Source organism: Ambystoma mexicanum, chromosome 5p (genome assembly GCF_040938575.1).
Source record: "Ambystoma mexicanum isolate Mex_15411 chromosome 5p, UKY_AmexF1_1, whole genome shotgun sequence".
Lineage (NCBI taxonomy): Eukaryota > Metazoa > Chordata > Amphibia > Caudata > Ambystomatidae > Ambystoma > Ambystoma mexicanum.
In genome coordinates, this window is record NC_090930.1 from 471295291 (window position 1) to 471320779 (window position 25489).

The following is a 25489-nucleotide window of genomic DNA, read 5'->3' on the forward strand; positions in this document are numbered from 1 at the left end:
GCACTCAACATGAAGAACACATACACTAGGTAATATATGAATTTATACATGAAAAATAGTAACATAGCATCCATAAGACACGAAGAATACTAACATAAGCAATGCATAAGCTAAATGCTACATGAATAACACGTGAATATAGCTCACTAACACAGTGTAGCAGGCAGCCATCTTCTGTAAATGGAAGCCACAACATGCTTCTAATTAAACAATAGGACTCAAGGTTGCGTGAGAACTAAAAATGCTGAAACAACAAAAATGCTGATCCGTGCAGAGCTCAGGCAGTAGCTGGCAACCAGAGCCAAGGTTACCGCGGAATAATGGAGGGTCAGAAAGTTGCAGCAAAGGCACGAGATAACCATTCCCGGGATGCAAGAAATATACTGCAAGATTAATTAAGGTTTAGAAGAGCACAATTGACAATAGTAAGCCAAGTGTAAGCAACTGTAAGTCCAAAAAACTCCACGCAGAATAACTCAATAGGGTCCCCAGTGGTAAGAGAAACCATAACACTTACACTAATAGTAGCTAAAACCCTAATAAAAAACATGCAGGATAAAATAATTCCAAACACAGTCCCATCACACGTGACCCACACTCGGCGAACACTGTCTATTCATTAGAAGCCAGCACAGAAAGACCACCTGTCTTACTCCCTGTGCGTACACACAGGCATGAGACATCATACAGGGTGAACTAAAAAGGAATCACCCTGGCTCATGGCATAGGAATAAGAGATGTTTTTTTTAATTGAAAGGAAAAGCAGTCCATGGACCTTTCCCACTCTATTCCTGTCTGGCTCAAGCCAATTACAGCATGTAACCCCTATAGAATGTATATATATACAACCCCACTAACCATCCCCATTTCCCATAGGTTTAGTGATATGATAATGTAAGGTGACAATACTGATGATGCAGATATGCCATAAAACCAGCTTGTAATTGTCTGTAGTTACGAGAGCTCCAAGATTCCAATGCTTGCATGCTGTCCCTGCTTTATTTGGGTGATAATAAAGATGGATTTTGCCTTGCACTTTGTTTACTTCCGTTATTGACTCTAGCTTGAACTGAGTTCAGATCCTCTGGGTAATTTGGGACTTTCCTTGTCCATCTTTACAGTACCTTCCTCAGTTCTTGGTGGTGTGATGGCAATGAAACAGACTTCTTACCCTTGGGCAAGCTAGGATGCTGTGGAAAAAATTATGAGACATGGAGACTGCCTCAATTTAAAAGGAAGAGGCACTAAAATACGTTTTATTTGTTTTATTGTTTTATTGTGCTTCAGCTAAAATATTCCTTTGCACATGTATTCAAATTAAAAATAATGTACAATATGTTACAGATTTTTTTTAATGTCAAAAATAAGATATTTTGTAAGGCAGCAACATGAACATACCATAAATTGCAAATGTCTCAAGCATACCATAGTTACAAATGACATATAACAAGTTATCTGCAAAATCAGTGAACAGCGAATGGGCTTCCTTTCCTTAGGTGACTAGATTCAGATCATTACAATAGATTCAGTGGAATAAATTGAGGACCAAAATTGATCTGATTGAATAATAGCTCATCTACAGCAAAGCTCACCACATCCCTTCTGGTATAGCTGTCTAAGGCTAGGACAACCCGTCAGTACATGCCTCGATTACTCAATGCTACTTTTACATAGGCGACACAGCCGCTTTTCCCGCTGTATCCCAGACCATGTCCCTGTGTCCTCGTATACTGGGAGGATATTAAATCGTTGGTCTGTAATGAATCGATTCGGTAAAGGATTACAATAATTAGTAAGATGGCTCCGTGGCACATCAGGTACAAGACCCTGCATTGTGTATGTAGAGTACCGTTTTTTTTTGAGCAAGCACAGAGATGGATTTCGATCTGTCCCAGTTTAGTGATTTCTTCCTTAGCAATTTACAGAACAATGCAATTTCATTCTCTGTCGGCAGAGAAATTTCAATATCTGCCAAATGTGTCTTTACAATATTAGCCAGTATTTGTTAATGATTTTCATCAGCTATCATGAAAAGGCTGAACACAGAGGCAGCACCCTACAAATGACACAGACTTTGCTACACATCAGGAACAAGCAAAAAGGCCAAGTGCATCAAAAAAGTCCCAATGTAAAAAGTGTATTTCGCTTTTCAAAAGCAATTCAACTTTGGTTTATTATTTCAAGAATATATATATTTAAAATATAACAATGATACTGTTTAAATGCAAATGGAAGTCCATCGTGATTACAAAATGATTTCTATGTGCAGTATTTTAAAATAGGGAATGTGTTACTGTTTGTGTACGAAATTTTTCTCACGTGGGCTTGGACAATGCTGGTTAGCACTCCAGTGAATTCACTGACAAATATATTTTGTCTTATGCAATGTTTTGCTGCCTCTGTCTAAGCCAGGGGATCCTATATTTCATTAATGTGCCATTTTATTACAAGAAATTATATGTAAAAAATGTTTACATAGGCTCAAAGGTCGATTCTGCTCTAGCAGCTGAAAACATAGCTAATCATTACTGAAGAGTGAGCAGAAGTTAGAACCAAGATGGAGGACTTTTTCCAAGATGGCGCTTGAAGCCAATTCTAATTCAGAACTTTGCAACGCTGTTTTCCCCATGGAGAAACTAGGCTTAGGCCAATATAAATCAAAAGGAGGCATAATATGATTTCCGTTTAACAAAAACCCTCCTTTTGGCCTAAGCCAATTGCTAAACTAAAAACTAGCCACTTTAGGAGTAACTCCACGTCTCAATGTCCATGCATCCTGAATCACATTCATCAGATATATCAATTGCCATAAGATCCACAGTGGAAATTTCCTTCATCACAAATTCATTGGTCATTCTTTCCGGTGCGTGTACCTTTGGCCCTAACGTTCCCATAGTCTGTGCACAACATCCCCCTAACATTAAACATATGGCAGGAAGGCATTGTATACAGAAACAGCAAAACAACAGAATACCCAGAATTATCAATAAGATTGAGAGAAGCTTCCATCCCCAGGATCGTAAGAAGTCCCAGAACCAAGCACTAAGATCCCAATTTCCCTCGGGAACATGCACTTCTGAACTTAGGACATGCAGATTTTGTATTGCCTTAAAGATGGCTGGGGAGGAATCTGGTCCAAAAACGCAGCAAGCGGACCCCACTAATTTGCATACTCCGCCACGCTCAGCCAAGATGACGTCTAATACCAACCGGTTTTGTAGTGCCACTAATCTAATTGCCTTTTGCTCTAGAGTCATGTTATAGAGTAAGTCAGTGGTCGGGTTGATGGTTTTCTCCAGTACTCTTGCTAGTCTCCTGATATCCGTGGAATTCATAATCTGCCCCCAAAAAGGTACAAAGGATTTTGCTACATCGCCCAGAACTTGTGACGAAGTATGGCCATTCTCGTCCCGCCAAGGACGAGCCCTAGAGATTTCAGTGGTACTGGCTACATATACCCCAGGTAGCATAATTCCCAAATAACAAGTTTCCTGCCAATTCCTAGGTAGCCATGGATAAGCTTCATTACCGCAAATGAAGTAGACAGGTTCACCTACATTCAAAGGTCTGTCCTCACTGGTCAAGTTTGCAACACTAGTGCAACCCTCGAAATCCTCCCATTGACTGTGTACCATTCCTCTGTATGCAGAAAGAAACTGAGTTGGGGCTATGATTAACAGTGTAAGAAGGTGGCGTGGCATCCCTATTGCCTATAGGAGCCATCTTAAAAGAAATCAAAGATTGAAAAGGTCGGGACAATCTATCAGAAGGCCTAATAGGAGCAACATTATACTTGCTCCTATTTCCGAAGAGTGAGCATCCCAGAGGCATTAGAACTCACCTTTCAAACTTGTTCAAATTCGTTCCTTTAAAGTTCCCCGAGGTGCTATCATTCCATCTGCCAAAGAATAGTGCCCTTAGAGAAGCATAACATGCAGTAGTTAAAGGCAAAGGGTGCATATACCAGCCCAACCCTTTTTCCCCATGTTGCGGTAAATCGGAGCAGATCCAACAATTTGTCCTATTCATAATGGCATGAGTTGCGTTCATTATAAGCAGTGATGTATTGTTATGATAGCTCTGTCTATGTTGAGAGTCTCTAGGAGATAGAGTGTGCAGGTGCACAAAATGTGTAGATACAGTAGGAACATTCTCAGTAAGCAAGAATGTTTCAAGCGGTTGTACTTCTTCCATATACCAAAATCCTAAGGCAACTACTATTGTGAAACCGGTTAACATGATTACAAGAAAACGATGCGTTTTAAAAGACCATGTATTTGATCATCCATTGTCATTGTTGGCCACAGAGTCACTTGTTTTTTCCGTACGAGTAGGGTCAATAACAGACATTGTTGTTCCTTTGAAATGAAAACTATGTAGTCCGTTTGCTGATGATCTCCTGATCACGCGTTTTTTTAGTCTTTCCCCTATCCCCAACCACCTATTTTCCTTCAGATGCAAAAGATAGGGCGAAGGATAAGCCATATATTTATTTTCCTGCGGGAACAGCCGAACCGTGCAGTAAGTCTAGCTCCGTGGACGCAGATTGTACCTTGTGACTCCTGGTACAGTGTGATCTGCGAACAGCACGTTGTTGCTTCCTGATGGAAGTGATGAATTTGCAGCAGAACCTAACAAGGATGCAAAAGGATCAGCAGGAGAGTGTGGAGATGAAGCAGCTGTTTTCCCAGGCCCCACGGGCTCGGGGAGTGTCTCCGAAGCACTCTCAGTACTACTGCTCAGTGCTGAATGATCGTTGGGAGAAGAGCAAGTAAGTTTCTCCTTATCTTCTTCGTCGTGTGGCAAAGGGAAAGGTATCCTCTTGACATGCATGATTTAGTAAGTACCCAGTCACCAGGTCGGATGCTGTGACCTGGCCCCTCGTATTTAGCTGGGAGGGCTTCTCGCGCCTGTTGATGAATCAAATACAGATTTTGAGTTAACCGTTCAAAATATTCAGAAAGAAGTAAATGCTCAATATCCCTCAATGCCCTAGGTTTCGTAAGATTCCAAATGTTAGCTGGCCTACCCATTACCACTTCATATGGGGAGAGGCCAGTCCTAGTCTGTGGGGTGGTGCGCATTGAGAGTAACACTATCGGTAAGGCGTCCGGCCATTTCAAATTGGTGCCGGCACACGTCTTAGCAAGCTTGTTCTTTAAGATTCCATTGTGTCTCTCTACCAATCCAGCACTCTGAGCATGTCTGACCGAATGGAACTGTTTATTGATCTGTAATCCCACGCATATCTGTAGAATAACAGCAGCGATAAAATGTGGAGAATTGGATGACCAGATGACCCTCGTCAAACCAAACCTAGGAAAATATTACTTAAGCATGGTTTTCACCATTGTCATTGCTGTGGCATCTTTTACAGGAAAGGCTTCAACCCATTTACTAAAAGCACAAATAACAACCAAAACGTATTTCAGATTATTACAACGTTCCATTTCAATAATGTCAAAATGAATCACTTCAAAAGGGACAGAAGGTGGACCAAAACAACCCCTTGGTGTTGATGTACTCTTCCCTATATTGTGCTGTAGACAGACCATGCAACTCTGGACAAAACACTCAGCAATTTTCGGGATGTTAACATTTACCCAGACAGTTTCTAACATTTTGCAAATTTTCCTAGCGCAGATGTGAGTGGGATCATGAGCCATTGAAACCATCATAGTAATCTACGCATCTGGCAGTATGAAATTTCCCTCTAGGTTATCTACCCAACACCCATCAGCATCCAACTTCGCCAAGCCTTCAGCCCCTTGCTTAGTTTCTTCTAGAGTAGCATCGGCTTGGATATTCTTTATAGACTCAATTCCTTCATCAATAGTGCAAACATTTGTGGCTTCCCTTGTAGTGTACATATCTGAATAAAGATCAGTAGCAGTCTGTTTGGCTATCTGGTCAGCGAAAGTGTTCCCTTTTCCTACATCATTTATGATTTTCTGATGTGCCGCGCACTTCATTATTGCTAACTGAGTGGGAAGTGCAAGCGCTGAGAGTAGCTGAACTATCAAGGTGCCATATTGGATCTTTGTTCCATGTGAGGTCAAGAAACCTCATTCTGCCCAAAGTCTACCGAAGTTGTGAACTACCCCAAAAGCATACTGACTATCAGTATATATGTTTACTCTAAGCCCTTCAGAAAGTTCACAAGCTCAAGTCAATGCAATAATCTCTGCGGCCTGCGCAGAGTTATGAGAAATTCTTTTGGTCTCCACAATCGTGCTTAGTGTAGTGATGGCATAAGCATCAGTGGATGTACCAGCAGGAGCCAACGCAAAACAGCTCCCCTTGTGGATCGTTCAAAGGTGGATCTTTCAGATCAATCCTGCCTTTAGTTTCTTGTTCTGTGGTATAAAGGCAGTCATGTGACATTTCGTCATTGCAAGCAATATCTTGTGGAAGGGGTAATAATTCAGACAGATTCAATACACAACACCTCTTAATTTTAATATGCGTTGCAAACAAGATCAATTTGTATCCCGTTAATTGTGCAGAGCTGAGATGTTGTGTTTGCGTTCTGTTTAATAGAAAGTCTAAAGAGTGAGGTATCCACAAGGTTAACGCTTGGCCTAGGACCATACCCTCGCTCTGTTTTATAGATGCAGCAGCAGCACTTCTAGCTCTCAGACATCTCGGCAAAGCGCATGCTACAGGATCAAGGGTGGAGGAAAAGTAACCGCACTGCCTATTCTTCCCCCCATGTTCAGGCATTAACACTGTAAGAGGATTCAATTCAACACTACAGCTAAGTCAATGCCTAGTCTGGGATACTGAATGGAAACCCTTATTGATATATCTTTACGTCCAGTTCATGCGTTCTGGATGACTACCCCTATATAACACCCCTCTCTTGGAATCCCCCTGACCCCACTGAGCCAAGAAGTAGTTCTGTTTTGCAAGTTTAAAGGGTTTATTTGATAATTTAAACAATAGATATATATATCACACTTTATAATAAATTAATAATTGAATATCACACTGAATCGAGCAGTAATCAATAATGGATAGTCCGGCACTAGCACACTTCTTTATAATCAATGATGAGTGGTTATAGGATGGATACGATAGCAACAATACTTTTATGGTTTCAAATGGATGCAATGTGGAATGAAATGCAGTACAGAAATTAACTTGATAGGATTTCAGCAAAAGACAATGTAATCACTTTCTTGGACAATTCACCCCCCCTTTTATGCACTGTAAGGAGATGAAGATGACACAGTTCTTAGGAATGCAATCAAATAGAATTCAGTTCAATTCCCCCCCAGCAGCTTATACAACAGATAGGAGTTTTGAAACACAGGCAAGATGCTTTGAATATGGTGACAATGAAGTGAAAAATATGCTAAAATGCTTTTATATGTGCTGGCAATGAAGTGAAAAATATGCTAAAATGCTTTTAATTCCCTCTAGAGGTTCAGGGTGAGTGGTATCTAGTTAATATTAGTCCAGGCTCACTCTAGCAATGATTCAGGGATGGTTCCTAAGAGGCAAACAAATTTTTAGCAAGGAAAGCAAGGAAGCTGCTGTTTTCACACGTGGCTGGATTTTTAACCAAATCGCAAATCGAGGTAAAATTTGCGAGTGCGAGAATCGTGATTACGGAGAAAGTATAAGGAGTAGGAAGTCGGTTCTAGGCCTGTTGAAAAGGTGAGATTCTAAGCTTTCAGAGGAAAGTTAAACCAAGTTCCAAACGGTTCCAGAGATACGAACGATTAAATAAAGGTAGTTTTTCGGATTTGAAATTTTAAAAGTTCAAAGCGACAGGTTACAGCTTGCAGATAGAAAATGACAGGTGACAGCTTTTAGGCAGTTCTGGTTAGATTAAAATAGATTGAATTATATTATTTTAACTAAGAGATTGGTTCTGCACAGTTCTGCTAGGTACTCACAATATATTTTTGAATTAGGCCTCGCCACGGATCTGGTCAGGTTTTGGACTGGACTCCGGTCTGGTCTGGGTCTCTTCACAGTGATCTGGGTCAGCTCTCTGGTTCTGCTAACAGCGGTCTAGCTCACTCTGGATCTCTGCTGGTCTAGCCTCTCTGGATTCTGGATACTGCTCTGCTTTCTAGGTACTGCTACAGGTTCTGGAGATTGATGGATTTGAAGTCTGGATCTCTGGATGTGAAGTCGTCGATCAGCATGCTCCGCAGCAAATGGAATTGAATGTCTCTATCTGTCCTGACTGTCTGCTTTTATGTGTTTTGAAAGTGGGTGTGTGTGCAGCATCACTAGCCAGCCCCTCTTTCAACTTGTCATTGGCCCAATTCTCCCCTCTCCCATGATTGGGGAAGGAACTGTGAGTCAGAGTGATGCTGTAGGTTTTATGGGTCAGAGGATCCTCCCCTGGTCAGTTTGCCCACAAATCTATATTTGATTCAAAATGCACATTTCTCAAATACATAGTGGTTTGTCATTGCATGTACATATCACCTATCACATGAGGTAGTTTCTGTCCCAAATCTGCTCTTCCTAGGAGCTTGGGTTAAAAAATGGCAACATATTTCACTTTTTAGTCGGTTTACAATATTGGATTTTTCCCTGCATTTACACAGATGTGCCCATGGTGTGTGGGCATTAGGTGGTGGAGTGTCAGATTTTTAACATACATACATTTAGAGTAATATCCTCTTTTCCGCTAAAACCCCCCTGAACATACCACCAGGTCCTACCACGTCTTCAAATGTGCACAGAAAAATCACAAGAATAATGATATCACTTATAAAATTTTCACAAGTCCGCTCTATGAATGATCCATCTTTTTAGATTTATGTTCTGGCCCCAAAGGGGTGTGGTTTCCCCCAGTACAAGGTTGAACTTCTGGTTTTTCCATTTCTGCCAAGCCAGCTTGCTCTCACAGGCAGTGCTCCTCCCCTTTCCTTCCAGGAGGAAGCCACTTTTACGACCCCCATAATAAAACATTTGCCTGAGTCAGGACAGGGATTTGTTCAATTTCCTGCAGAGCCCAGGTAATTCAATCAGAGAAGTGTCATATCCCTTTTGGTGGGAACAGCAAAAGGCAGCTAGGCCTGGGAACACAGCTTTTGTGCAAGTCTCAACTCCTGCCGGGGGTAGCTGGTGGGCAGAATTCAGTTTCATTAAGCCAGGTTTCAGATAAAATGTCACTTTTTGTTCCCCAGTTTAAGTCAAGACAATTTTTACATATGCAGCTAGAATGCTGATTCTAAGTTCAAAACTATGACATTTCAACAGTGACAAACTATGTGACACTCAAAAGTAGGTCACTCAGTTAATTTAAACATTTTCGATTTTTGGTAATTTTAAATCCAGTTTCAGTTTAAGCCGCTGCAGACCTGCAGAGCTCAGCCAGTCTTGTTATAAACCTTCAAGTCACTTCAGAATATAACTTTACATTGTATCCACCTCTTAGTAAGTCTTTCTTTGGCCTGCTTTGGGTTCATTTATTCAGTTTTACACAAATGTCTGGAGTTGTTTTAAAACGCCGGCTTTCTGATAGTGGTGAGTACTGGTAATGCAACCATTTTTGGGATTTTTCTTGGATTAATGCATTCCAAACAGGAATGGTTCTTACATGGTAGTAAATCCTTGCTTAACATTGTTTTGATGGGGCTCCTTACAGTAAAATGGTTATGTGGAACCCCACAAAAGGGTTGAATCTTTAAAGTGGTCCGGTGAGCCACGATTTCAGCAACTTTTTGACATCAATAACAGTGGATTTTGTTAACAAAGATCTTTCTTTACACTGGTGGGGGGCAAGTGAGGTAACCATTTTGGTGTGCGCACAAACTGCGTGGTTCTCCTGGATTCTGGCGCACTTGTGGGCTTTTTGGCCATTTTGGATTTTCTAAGCCCACAGCACCAAATGTTGCAGCATGATAGCTCAAACGTGGGTCAGGACACCCAACAACACCGCCAAAGCACATCCATCACGTTCATGCACATACAACTCGAAGGCCTTTTCATAATTTGGTGTGCCCAAAACTGGTGCTGAACACAGTACAGTCTTGAGCAAATCAAAAGCTTTCTGGTGTTCCAAGTCCACGGTAATGGCAAAGAAATACCCTTCTTTGTCAAAGCCAACATTGGTTTGATCACTAGTGAGAAGTTCGGGATCCACTGTCTACAGTAAGAAGCCATCTGACTTCCTTCTGTGTATTTGGGGCAGACATGCTAGAAATTATTTTAATCCGTTCAGCGTCAATCTTCTTCCCTCCTTTGACAGGAGATAGCCTTAATAGGCGCCCTCCTGTCGACAATATTGAAACTTTTTCAGTGAAGCTTTATGTCCATGCTTTGCTAGGTGAATAAGCAAGAACACAGTGCCCTCCTTACAGGCACTTTCTGAATCTGCAGCTAAAAGAAGGTCGTCAACATACTGAAGCAATGTACAAGTAGCAGGCAACTCAAGTGTATCGAGCTGCTCTTTCAAAGCCCTACTGTAATTGCTCGGACTCTCCGTATACCCTTGTGGCGAATGTGCATTATCACCTTTCTTATACACCGGTAAAATCGGACTATTGCACAAACTACCTGCAAATTCTTCAATTACCCCACAGTGCACAAAATCAGAAACTATACACTTCAAAGCTTGCTCACCATCAACCGAAATCTTATACTGTGGAATACGTGGCAACTTTACTCCTGGTTTCACAATGATTTTAACAGGCTTAATCTGTAAAACACTGACATCATTATCATCAATCTCCCATAAACACTCTGGAACGTCACTAAATTCCAGTGGCAAGGGTCTAATCAGAAACTGCGAGACAGAAAATTGCTGTGGTAAAATCGTCAAACGCACTCCATCCGAGGAACAATGAATTACCGCATTTAATTCCTTCAACAGATTCAACCCCAGCAAATCCTCACCACAGTTTGATGTCAAAAGAAATGGACAATGATCCGTGAATGGACCCAGTGAAATCGGTACCGGCAGAGAAACCGGACTAACCACTGGCGTACCAGAAAACCCTACAGAAACATTAGTTTGCCCTGACAGTGGAATGTCTGGAACCCGTGAAAGTTCAATGGAACACTTCTGTGCTCCTGCATCTATCAAAAATAGATGTTTCCTATTTCCCACTATCGTTTCAACGTAAGGACTTTTCTGATTAATGGGAATAGGTGTTGGTTCCACACCCTGCTTTGGACAATCCTAGCGAAACAATATATCATCAAAGGGAAGGTCTTCAGAAAGATAAGCAGAAGAAGGATGATCAGAAATATTTCTATTATCCATACTTGGTGGATGATTGTCTTGCGAAAAGGACTGAGGAGTCTGAGAAAACTGGCTTCTACCAGGACCCCCTGCCCCAGGGCGGCCTCTGGATCATCTACCCATGATACCAAATGTGTTATTCGACCTCTGCTGGAGGATCGGGCATTGGGCTCGCCAATGACCCTCTTGGAACATACTGACCCCTAAACTGTGTACTACCCCCCCTAGGACCTCTAACAATCTGTTGCAACAACACCTTAGGTTTTAAGTCTCCCTTTTCCTTTTCAATCCTTTCCTTCTCATTATTGACTCAGTTTTCATAATGCTGAGCCATATGCAACTCTTCAGACTGAGACTTAGCTTGCCAAGCGCTCCCAGAAGTCATAATTTGCGACTTGATGTCAGGTAACAATCCACACATAAATTTGTTCACAATAATCATTTTCCTGACTCTGTGCTTAAATCTTGTCCACTAAAATCTGAAATACTTGTTCAAACCGATCTGAGGGTGATACCGAATTCGGTATCACCCTCAGATTTTCCATGGACGCAAGCAGTAAGCTTGTCCCAAACAATCCTTCTCTCAGGAATTAAGGCTTTCAGTTTTGTCACTATTCTATCGGTCAGTATCCCCTGTGGTGGTCTCTCACCAGCTTTCCTTTCTCTATCTTGTCTAGCCAAATTATCCCATGTGTCCCCTAACCCTGGTACATCATCTACTGTCCTAATCTGTTTCCACAAATCGGCAGGTAGGAGCACAGGAAATAACAAATCTATGTCACCCAGAGTAAATACTGATGACTGCAAGACAGATTCAATTTCTTTATAGAACCCTGTCAGATTCTTTCTAATATCTGGGATAGATTGTCTAATAGTATTCACGTCCTGTATTGAGAACGGGACATGAACAAACTGTGACAAATAATGTGCATCAATGTCATAGGCAGCTACACCCATTGCAGCATTAGCCGGGACTTCAACTTTAGGGACAAATGTCAGAGGAACCTCTCTCATAGGCAAGTGAGAAGTAGTAAACTCTGAATGCTTACTGAGCAACAGAGCTAAATCGAGCGCTAAAGCAGCCGTAGGAGAGTCAGATGAAAAAGCTCTCTTATAGATATTCAATAATTCTGTGGGACAACAAATCTTTCTTTTTATACATTCATCCTGTAGGTATTCTACCATTACCTGTATCACGTTCCTCTGCATTTCTGGCGTATACTGACTATACGTGTTATATACTTCTACGGGAGATATCGACATGTCTGAAATCCATCTAAGTGCATCTCTTGTCCAAATTCGGGTTTCTTCACTCATCGACTTACAAAGAGGAAGGAACCGTTTCTGTACAAACATAGCGCCCAAACTATCACCATCTATTTCATCATTCCGTAACCTTTCTAACTCCCCTCTATACTCAAAAACCCTCTCGACGTGCTCATATACTTTCTCCGCAGTATCTTTTGAATATGCTAAAACATTCAGATCCCTCAACCCTTGTGGGAGATCTACATCATTCAGTCTGTTCCACATTACGGATACATTAATTCCCAACCCTTCAATAAAGACATTTTTTTTTAAAACCTTCTAGATTAGCAAGATTGTTCACGCTTCTCCATGCACTGTCTAGCCCATGCACTCAGATCTCGCTTTCTTTCCTTAGACACTGTATTACGAGTTACAATTTTTGATTCCACTCCCTTATCAACTACAAGCAGAACAGAACCACTTGGAAAAGAAAGAGTACACAAATATTGTACACTAGGTCATGAAGGTGCTCTCATTGGTGGAAAAAAAGACAAATCTACCAAACCCATAGCAGCTGGCAAAGGTGGAGGAGCAACAATAAGAGGAGGAGCAATAACTGGAGGAGGAGGAGCAATAGGAGGGATGATAGGAGGAGCAGGAATTGCTACGGGAGGAGGAACAACAGCAGGAAGAGGTAAAACAACAGGAATAGGTACATAAGGAGGTGGTGCAGTGGCACCAGGCCTCTGTTCATTTAAAAGCTTGTCAATTAATTCATCAGATGCATGGAAATCTTTAGATGGGTACATTTTCTGAATGTCAAGTTGGAAAGCCGTATCCATATTTCTAACTGACTCTGACTGTTTCTGTTGATCATACAATAATGCTTTCTCAGCGTTCGACGTATGTCGGTGCACATGTTTCTCCCTAATGTTAAGCTGCTGCATAGCTTCTTTTTTCCAATTTTGTAATACATCAAACACTGCAGGTCTAGATTTTTTCTTTAACAATATAGATTTGAAATATTCTATGCGAGAAATCTCAAAGCTACTATTGATTGGCCACTGAAGTTCGGAAGCATGTCTAGTTTGCCTGTGCCAAATATCATTAAACACTATACTACCAATGCCATGTTTACAGTACATAGTACATGCCGGCGACAGCCAAATTCCAAAGATTGTCTGTCTCTGCGGAATAATGCCCTGAAACAGGCAGACAATTTCTCAGGCATATCAGAATACTGGTGTTACCTGGTCAATAATTGTACTCGTGAGGACAATGCGCCAAAATCAAATATCAGGATACTTAGGAATCGGGGTACGACTCACCTGGTTCAAAGGACAAAGGGAGGTCCGATCGGATTACAAAGGATTGACGTGGTTGGCGATTCCGGCAAAAATACCCGCCTTGATATGGGGACCCTCGTCAAGATGCCGTCTCGGACCGCGAGCTCACCATCCAGGGATTGTGCCGTGCAGTACTGTTGAAGTGTCGTGTCTCATCCAAGAAGGGGCCCCCTTTCTCACCGTCTGATCCCGGTCCAATAGCCACGTCAAATCTTCAACTAGATGGCATCAATCTTGAGGGTGCCTATTCGGGCGCCATCTTGTAAGATCAAGCAAATATTGAGGCTTGGTACCACCAAAAATTAGATCCGCCAGTCACAAAGTCAAAGATTTATTCTGTACAGATTCAAATATCAAAGCAGATAGCTATCTGGTTCACAGCACCTCACAGTGTGTACCAGAAACACGGTGAGGGGAGTGAGTTCTGGTCATCACAAAACATGCAATATTTATACACAGTCCTGGTCATAGGTCATCCCATCTCCAAACTAATAGGTTACAAATTTGGGTTTGTGCCCAGTTCACATGGCAAATACACCAATATTGTCTTTACATACTTCAAGTGTTTTCCAGTCTTCAAAATACAATGGTTACAACTTTGTTCTGTCTGGTCATGTTGGTTATCCAATTCTAGTTTCAAGAAACAAATTCAATAGCTTATTGTTAAGGTACACAGTTCTAGTTTGTCTAACATTCAGTTCTTATGTTTGAATATGGCTGAGGCTATTGATACAGAAAACACTTTAAATTGGAGTTCACTTTAGCTGCAAGTTTCCTTAAACATACTGACAAACTTTGTTGCCATCAGCTGTGTGGATCTTTAGCTTTCTAAAGTAATTCTATTTCTAGAAATGTACACAGGATTCCTTCAAAAACACGCAGCATTAGTTTACATTCATTGTATAACAATTTGTGGGAGGATGAGTTTTGTAGACATAGATAACACTTTGAATGAGAGTTCGTTCTGACTACAAGGTCTTGTTTGCACAGGACAAATAGTCTGCTCTGCCAGCCCTAGTGTTGACATAGACTCAAAGGTCAATTCTGCTCTAGCAGCTGAAAACATCGCTAATCATTACTGAAGAGTGATCAGAAGTTATAACCAAGATGGAGGACTTTTTCCAAGATGGCGCTTGAAGTCAATTCTAATTTAGAACTTGCAACACGGTTTTACCCATGGAACAACTAGGCTTAGGCCAATATAAATCAAAATGAGGCATAATATGATTTCTGTTTAATAATAATAGTAAAATTGGCGCTGTACAAATGACAAGTACAATACAATACAAAATGGTGGCGATGTAAATAATATTTCCCCCTCCCTCTTGGCATTTCACAGTAGGGAAATGGCTTTGCACATGTGCAGCCCAATTTGTAAAGTGAAGTGGGAGGAGTACTTGTCGCTGTATTATAAAATCATGGAACCATTTTCCTATGTTGCTTGTAGGAACCAGTACATTGTGAGTTCTTAATTGATAGCAGTGCCTTATAGCCTGCATTCGACTTGCATGCACCTACTAACTTCAGAACTATATTTCTATTGGGAGGGGAATTGATTTCTTTTGAATGATAACTATATTGATATTCATGCAACCTTTCTCTGGACCCAATACTTTTTTTTGATATTGAGAAAATAACATGCTCTATAATTTTTTATCTATTATAAGCAAGCTAATGGGCTGTACCAACTACTTGATTTATTTGAATATACTGACAGATAAGCAGCAATGTTATCATTGAAATACATTACAATGTATGAAGATCTCTCTATCTTACTGAAGATTAAGTTAAATTACATATGTTGTTGATTCAAAGTGTGATTGTGTGTGCCACCTTATAGCAATGTTGTCACAGGTAGACTATTTCTAATTGTGTAAATAAGGTATCAGGTATGGTGTATCTTATTGTGGTGACTCCACTGCATGTTTCTTACATATACCAGAATTGTGGGGTGGGAAATGTGTATACCAGGAAATGTTAGATCAGGGATTACTATATAGTGAAATGAGCGACACATCAACAACAGATATTTCTTCTATTTCTTCTTCAGTGAGTAACAGTGATCCAGATGGGAGCAGATGTTGAGTTGGGTTTAAGATGAAGCTCCTTGCAGTTCGATGCAGCATTTAAATGATGCATGTTGATAAGGCCACCAGGCTCGGATAGACCATTCAGCTTGGGTTTATGACAAATTTGCTAGTGGTTCGAGGCACCATTTCAGATGTGGTGGTTTGAAAATGTATACATTGGCATGGTTCTTGTTCGAGCCAAAGCAGGCGTCACACTCAGCAGACATGGTGCTCTGGCGAATTGGCTCAAGGAGCAGCATCAATGGTTCAAAACGGTTCGACAAGGTGCTAAAGCAGCACTCTGGGTTCTGGTGGTTTGAAGGTGTTCTGGTGGTTTGAAGGTGTTCAAACGCGGTCAATGATAGTTTGATGATGGTTCAACACTGTAGAATGCAGTAAAAAAGCTGTTTTGGTTCTTCTGGTGCTGTGAATCCCACTCCCAGGCTCATGGACAATATTGGTCGTTGTTCCCATTACTCTCACCGTGGTAGGCTAGCTAGCACCCATAGGGGGCCTCCAATTCGAGTGAGGAGCAGGGTACCAGTGCAGTTTGCAGAGAGAGAGAGACAGGTCTTGCTCAAACAGGTAATCCCAAATGTTTCCTGGCGATGGGTAGGTAGCAGCGCTTGCCTCTGCCTTGGAATTACTGCCTTCATCTCACAACCTGGGGACTCTGGAAAGTACTGCTATCCCAGCAGGTTTCAAATGTATTCTAATGAAGTCATGAAATAATAAAGGTCCAACATAATCAAGGAAGGAGAGGGAGACCACTTACTTATAAAGCCAAAAATCCACCCAGATTTGGGCAAAATAAGCCTGCTTTAAGGGGTCTAATCACTGCTTGGGTAACTGTAATAGAAATAGCTTTTCTTCTATTTTGAAGGGACTAGACAGGCTCTTAAGAAATGTTAATTGAAATGTTCTTTACAACCATGCTTGGGAGATGTGACCCGTGCAGGGCTGAGCCCCGTCCCTTTAATACATATGGTAAAAATACAATTCTTACAGAATCCGAATTCGGACCTAAACAATTTAAAGGTATGCTCATAGGCCGTGTGGTATTCTACATAATATCATCAACAAACGTTTTTTAGCATGTCATCCCTCAAGATAGAGGAGGACTCAAAAAAGGAGGAGGGGCAAAAGCAAATGAAATGAAGTAATCAAAAGCAATATCTGCATTACGAAATGGAAGACTGATGCTCGAGACCTGCTGGGATTGGTATGCAAGCGATCTGGCAGAGAGTCAAAGAACCATCTCACCAGACATAAAATTAAAACTAGAGCCCTCTGATTTTATTAAAAGAAAGTTGTTTCCTAGATCACAAGTAACATGTAAATTCACCTGTTAAGTAAGCATTTGTAAGGCACTTTATACAACAGAATTGTGTTTCAAAGTGCTACAAGGCCAAAAGGGAAAGGAACAGGTGAAATAATAACAATGGCAAAAAATGCAAGTCCATTGAGGAGAAGTGCATGGGGTGGGGATGGAAGGAGCTGGGGAGCAGAGGAGTGGACAAGTGTTGGAGTGGTGGCCCAGAAGGGAAATACTGAAGGAAGCCATGTCGGAGAACCTCAGGCTAAGTGCTAGTGCGGGCAACTCTTGCAGTGGGAGGCATAGCCACCAAGCAGGGGCCCGTAAGGGCGGTGCAATGTGTGGGGGTGCTGGTATTGACTGGGAAGAAGGGCCCGGGATCCTGTGAGATTCATGAGGATCAGGCCACTGGTTACAGCGGCAGTGGGGTGATTAGCAGGGAATTAGCAGGGAAGGGGTAGAGGGAAAGAGGTAGAGAAGAGCAGTGTTTAGAGCATTTTCCAGAACTTACGTAGGTCCCGCTCAAGTCTGAGAGGGCAAGGGAGGATGTTCCAGAGGGAGGCAGCAGCTGAGGAGAGAGACCAGCCCCAGCTCTCGGCTTGGAGAAGCATTTGAAACTCAAACAGTTGGAGTTAGAGGAGCATAGGGCCCTAGCAGGGGGTATTTAGGGAGGGGAAGTTGGAGATAGTGAGGTCCCAGGCCCCAGAAGGCCTTGTGGATGATGCAGAGAGTCTTGAATTTGATCCTTACAGCCACCGGGAGCCAGTGAAGAGATTATATGGCTGGAGAGATATGGTCCCTGTGCTTGAGGCCAAGGATAAGTCGTGTAGCCCTCTTCTGGATTAGGTGGAGGGGCAAAGGGAGGAAAGAGGGAGATTGGGAAAGAGGCTGTTGCAGTAGTGCAGCCTGGAGAGGACCAGAACTTTGGAGACATTGAGCTTCTGAGGGAAGGTGAGAAAAGGAAGAATGCCTCTAAGGAGGTGGATCTGGAAGTGAGACTTCTTGGTAAGGTCCATGATGTGAGGGGGTAAAAGAGAGCTTGCAACCAAAGATGACCCCAAGGTTTTTGGCCTCACAAGATGCTGGGATAGAGGGCCCAAAAGGGGTGGCCAGAGGGTAGGAGGAAAAGAGGGGAGAGGTGTCCCAAAGATGAGGATCTCTATTTTACTGGCATTTAGAAAAAGATCATTTGCTGCACACCATGCCTGAATAGTGGACAGACAGTCAGGGATGAGAGAGGTGGAAGAGGGTGAATTGGAGGGAGGTTTGAAGGAAAGCTGTGTGTCATCAGCATAGCACTGGAAATGAGGAGAGAAGGACGAGATCAGGTGAGCAAGAGGGGTGAGATAGATATTGAAGAGCCATGGCGATAAGATAGAGACCTGGAGGATGCCACATGTAGAGAGTGTGGTGGTGGAGGAGAAAGGGTTCAGTTGCAGCTGGGAAGGGCAGTTAGTGAGGAAAGAGGTCAGCCAATCTAGTGCCTGGTCAGGGTGTCACATAGTCATTTTATGAAAATAGGATGGTTGATCATGTCAATGGCAGTTGAGAGATCAAGGATAATGAGAACAGCGGGAGAGTTGGAGTCGAGATTTTCGAGCATGGTTTTAGGGGTGTTCAGGAGAGCAGTTTCCATGACCCTGGATGCCTGGAATCCTGATTGATATTCATGAAGGCAACCAACAAGATCAGTGTGGAGGGTCAGTTGAAGGACAACCAACTTCTCCAAGAGTTTTCCTAGGAAGTGGGTAGTGGAAATAGGGTGCTAACTACCCGGGCACGACGGGTCAGCAGACAGCTTTTTTAAGAGAGGCTGCACAAGGAAGTGCTTGAGGGATAGAGGGAAAGAGCCAGTGCTGCAGGAGTGGTTACAGAAGCCAGCAAGAGATGAGGCCAGAGAGGAGATGTTGTCCCTAATGGTTCAGGAGGAGCAGGGGGCACCTGTCTTGAGGAGGCCGTCATAGAGCGGACCACTTGTGAGACCTCAACCCCGGTGCTATGTGCAGGAGGGAGGAGAATGAGGGGGTACCACATCTCTCAGGACTGCTTTAAGAACCTGGTACCAAAGGCGAGCCACCGTCAGAAACCTGAATATGTGGAGCTAGTAGTGATGTGCTCCCTTTATTTCATGTGCCTAATAAAATACTCTGTCAATCTTTTACTGGGCGCCCTATTCCTCCAAACATATTTCTTCACATTAGCTTTTTTGATCCATTTAATACATGTGAAACATATTACTAACATGTTTTGTGGACAACTTTGACGGTTTGTATAAAGTCTTGAAAAAGTGTAGAGAACAAATCAAATCGAGTCATTACAGAACACCATAAGGCAATAATTTATAACCATGAACTGAGTTTACATCAGAATAAAATGCGGTCAGATAGCAAAATATATATATTTAGTCCATGGGTTTTCCCTTGATTCAATAAGCATTCATTAGTGAAGGGTGGATTGCACAGATATTTTTCTGTATTTCCTTTAGGCTATAATTTGAAATTGATGTTGATACATGGCAATGAGTTTAAGTGTTTCTCATAATAGCAAAGCAAACGCTCGTCAATCACTTTTAGTACAGTAGAAGGACAGAAATCTGCTAAATGAATAAATGTCATCGGCTTATGTCTGCTGGGTTTTCAACAGCCATGTCATGTCTACTCGTCAAGGATGACTGCTGGATATGTGAGGTACTCATGCTGTTATAAGTCTGTGGGACTCATAGTAGCAGAGACCTAAAAAACAAAAACCAAGTGAAACTCAGCACAGTCCCTGGACCTTATTCATTCTGATGAGTATTCGACCAGTGCACGTGTAAATAGGATCAGTGTTTAAAATGTTCAGCATACATATAAGGAACTGGTGCGAAAACCAGACTGCACACAAAATAGACAGTTACATATCCCTTGGTACACCTTAACTGAACTTCTTTTAGACAAGTATCCATTGCAGAAATTCATTCATCAAACATTTCGTGCTGATATCTGTTAAGTGAAACGTAAGGATCCAAATTATGAATATTGTTGAACGATCCTGCTCTTGGGGATTTAATTGTTTCATTCAAGGGGTCTGACACATTACATATTAACAATTTCCTACAAGATACATCAAATAATGAATGTTTTATTATATCCCTAACATCAGAATGTTTTTTGTGAGCGAAGTACTGGGATCATAATCAGGTCCTACAGTGATAAAATGGAATGAAGCGGTACAATGGTTGATGGAAAATCTAGTTGATCAATTCAATCCAAAATCCAATTATCACGTTAAGATACCAGGCCCTGTCAAGCTGTTATTCCATGTACAGTAATCTTACTGTGCTGGCAAGACTGCTGCTGAATTGTATTCCTTGCATATTCATTGCATATTACTGCATATTCATTGCATATTAATGTATTTCATTGCAGACCTCCTCTCTGCCAATCAGAATGTTCAGAATGCAGTCTATAATCTCGGGTATAGACCTCATGCCAAGCATTCCGAAACCCCTGATAGCGGCATCAGCATCCTAGATGCCGTATGAAAGGGTACCATTCATACCGGTACCGGTCATACCGGTACTGTAAATACCGGTACTAGAAGCAACATCATTGTGCCGGAACGGGAAATGCTCCGGCGGCCATCTTAAAAAACACAATCCATTGCAATCCTCTGCCTACAGCTCCTGGACCGGAAAACTGTGCAGTCTGTTAGCAAGTTGAGGACCATGGCTACCAAGAAAGGCACAGTGCGGCTTGGAACGCCACATTTCAGCAACGAGGAACTGAACACACTGGTGGAGCACGCGTATGTAGTTTTCTGCACAGAGCTGCGCCGGGCGGCTCTAATCCGCAAGAAAAATATATCGGAGGAGGTGGGGCAAAATGTCTCTGCTATGGGGACAACACCGTACCTGACTGCAGGAAACACTGGGACGATCTGCGGCTGTGTGTCTACAACATTCTCTCAGCAAATCGTAGCCAGTGCCTAGCCACAGGTGGAGGAGCACCATCCCCACTCAAGCTTGCCCGATGGGAGGAGACATGCAGCACAGTCATGGATATGGAGTCCATCGAGGGTGTTGGCCATGCTGAGATAGGAGTCCCTTCATCAGCCGATGATGGTGAGTGACCCGTAGCGTAATAGAAAAGTCACAACACACACCTAATACCCCAAGTACAATGGCGGTCTCCAAATGACAAGTAGATGAGAGCAAATACATGGCCCATCACCTCCCACCTAAAGTCAGCCCCTACAAAACTGCAAAGTCCCTGCCATGAAAACACCCAACATACCCCACTGACACAAACCACATGAGTCCCCAATTGCAAACACATGCACCATTTGCATGAGCACACACACATATACATCACTGTACAGGTGCAGGCCTCACCACTGTGCCATTCCATAGCATGGTGCACACATCCCCACTACCGATTGCACACTTGACCCACGCACCATGACCACACACGCAGTGTAGACATCAATGCAACTATGCACATAGTGCAAGCACATCTGACCCACATATAAACAACACATGGCACACAGCCCCTGAGGCATGGCCACAACACGCAAGTCACGAGACAACTGTAGGCCACCCAACAGACACCATGCACATCATGGCTGCACCAGAAGGATGCCCAAACACTGCACCCCCCCACCAACTCCTGTAAGCAGCATCTCTGCCCTTCCAACATGTCCACGAGAATGCACAAGACTCTAAATGTACTAGCATCAGTGTATCTAAGATGTACGTTCACCCATGACTGATGCCCTGTCTAACTGCCCTGTCTCACTGTTCCTACAGGCACAGGAACAGACAGCAAGTCAGAACACACTGTGACTCCCAAGAAGACACCTGCACGCCTGAGCCGGGGGGATGACAACGCCTCCAGGCCTTCTACATCAAGGGCTGGCTAGAAGCGTCCCACCGCTCCCAAGCCACAGCCCCCAGCCAACAGGGCACACAGGCTGGAGTACAAGCCGAGCAGCAACCATCAACACCCAGTAAGGAGCCCCAGCAAAGACACACTGTTGGCATCAAGGCACCCTGCCAAAAGACACCCCTGCCACAAAGTTACCAACCCATAAAACAACATCTGGCCCACAGGAAACACCTGAGGTGGAAGAGGTGGCATCCCCAGTGGCAGAGGTAGTATCCCCAGTGGTCAGTGATGTGGAGGGGCCACAGTCAATGGGTACCAGTGATCCGGGTGAGGCGGAGCAATCTGCGCAACACAGTGTGGAGGAGGAGAAGGAGGAAGTGGAGGAAGCAGACACTACAGGCAATAGCATGCCTGAAGACATGCCAGACACCCCACCCATGCTGCCTACCCCACAGTTCTCACCGGAACCTGGCTCAGGTGGACACAGCTCTGTGGATGACATGGTCGTAGTTGCACACAGCCCCTGAAGCACATTCACACCACCTCCCGTGCAACCACCAGCTCCACAATCCATCAGGGACCTGGAGGGGTGGCTGACCCGCATGGAGAAGCGCCAGCAGGACATGCATGACATGGTCAGGCAGTATGTGGTGGAAGGTGAAGCCACACACCGGGCCATGCAGGACAATACCAGGACAGTCAGCCGTGCTGTGTACTGTGGAAGGAATGGCAGCCATGACACAGGCCTTCACCCAGTTGGTGGCCACCATGGCCCAACAGCAGAATGCTGACACAGACCCACAACCGGCACCATCAACCAGCACAACCCCAGCAAGTTCAATGCAGACTAGCCCAGTGCGGAGGTCACTGTGTCGTATGCGCCACACAGAGCAAATACCACCCCCACCTAAAAGGGTGCATCAGTAGCCTGACCCACATGTACATGTCATGAGGGAGTCAAATTGAACTTGCAGTGGGGGCAGTGGGTGTGGGTGTGGGGGGTGTTGGGGGTACGGGGTGGGTGGTGTGGGTGTGTGTGGGTGTTGGGGGTGTGTGCGGGTGTTGGGGGTGGGTGGTGTGGTTGTGTGGGGGTGTTGGGGGGTGGGGTGAGGGGGGGAAGGGGTGGGTGTGTTGGGGGGTGGGTGGGGGTGGGTGTGCGTGGGTGTTGGAGGGTGAGGGTTGTTTGTTTAATATTAAAGGATAGAGATCCACATTGCTTCATGTTCAATGTACATAGTTCTCATTTCATTAATACACCTGGCGTGCATCAGAAAAAGACATGACTGGACATTGCTTTTTGAGTGTATGTCAATTTATTTCTTTACAGTGCCAAGTGCCCAGTGTCCCCCATTCCCAGTGCCTTGTGTTACCCAGTCCATCAAAAGTATTGTGCCATCAAAGTTTGGCATACAACACGTCCTTCATGCACATTGTGCCATGGCCGATATGCAGCATCTTCACCATCATCCTCTTCGTCTTCAGGTGGCATCGGGTCCATGTCAGGGGCTGGGGTACATTGTGCCAGATGCACATGTTGTGCAGCATGGCACATGCCAAGACTATCTTGCCCAACTTCTCAGGCCTGTAAATGAGTGCCCCACCTGACCTGCTGAAGCAGCGAAAATGGGCCTTCAACAGGCCAAAAGTCTGCTCAATCGTGACACGAGTGCGTGCATGTGCACGGTTGTAGTCCTCTTCATGCCTGTTGACTGGTTGCCTGATGGGGGTCAGGAGCCAGGGCTTCAGGGGATACCTGCACAGGAGCAATGAAAAGTGTATTTGTGAACATTGTTGTCTTTCCTTGTGTGCACTGCCTGTACAGTGTTCATGGTCACATGACACAGATTCTTCATGACTGCACTTTACATTTCTTTCTAGTAAGGCCCAGGTAAGTGTACTTAGGGATGGACCATGGTTGAGGGGTATGTATGCCGTTCACGTCTTAGGGACCTTTACATCAGATACATCACTCACACAAATGAGGTGAGAAGATCCATGATGTGCTGAAATCTGATGTGTGTGTTGCATTAGAAGGGTTTACTATACATCTGGAGTGCATTATGACACATTTGCCTGATGTGCTTCATGATACACAATGGTTTTCTCTTCATACTTCCGATTACTTGATGTCACCATTTACTTGTCCATCAACGCCTTCCCCCATATGACCAAGGCACAATGGCATTGGTGGTATGGTCCGCCAGTGAAGGGAAACATTTCTGTGATGGGGCTGGGTGTGTACTGGCATGGTGGAGTTGAGGTACTGTGGATGTGTCCTGCACCACTCGCTCATATGTCAGTGGTGATAACTGATTGATGATTATAATTGTTTCCTTGCTTGCACCATTGCATTTGGAAGTGTCCCTTAAGGTGCATGGTCCGGTATACTGGTCTGCGGTGTACCTGTGGGTTGGGTGCAGGGAGAGAGATTTCCATGTGTTGCAGTTGGATTTGGCTCAGACATGGCTGCATGCCCTGTGACGTACTTTGCTGCGTTCATGTATTTCATGCATTGTGCCGGCAGGGTGGTGCATCGTGGTACCTGTGGTTTATGTTTGATGGTGTTCCAGGTGCATGTGCTGGGTTGGGCGCTGTGTATGTTCATTACATTTACGCACAGCTGTGTAGGCATGCCACATCTGCATCCGTTGCCTGTGTCCAACATTCTGTTGCATATTTGGGGTCACATTTTTTGCCACCCAGGTCGCTGTGGTCCCCCCCCAAACAACACCCCTCATAACCCAGCCAGCAGATAGGTTGCCTAAGCTTGTGGTCCCCCCCACGCAACACCCCTCATTGCCCTGTCATTAGACTTACCCAGCAGCCAGGTACATTGTGCAGTACGTCATGCCATGTAGCGGGGGAGCGTGGAGTTGCGCAGCACAATGGAATCATGTGTGGATACTGGGAATCTTGCACAGGAATGCGTTATTGTTTTGCTTGCATCACACTCCATCTGGACATTCAGGGAATGGTAGAGCTTCCTGTTGCGGTACACTACCTCCATGGCATGCGGGACTACCAGCTCCACATGGTTGCAGTCGAGAACACCAATTACGTTTGGCATGCCTGCGAGTGCATAGAATGCTATTTTGGATGCATTCTCCTCCTCCGCAGTCCGTGGTAAATATATGTGGTCCCTTCCATGTTTCAGGAGGGCATCTAGCACCTCGTTGAGCACGCGGGAGAAATATGGTTGTGAAATGACATGCAGTTGCCCCACTGTGTGCTGGTAGGGGCCTGTGGCAAGGAAGTGTAGCACAGAAACGACCTTCAGCAAGGGGGGGATGGCTGTCCAGATGTTGATGAGGTTTACCAGGTCGTCATGGATGAGGTCCACTATTGTGCATATGGCGTCCCTGTCCAGGCAGTACAGGGTGTGGACCTGTGCAGGGGTTAGGTCATATGTACTGGCCCTTAAGTGAGGGAGT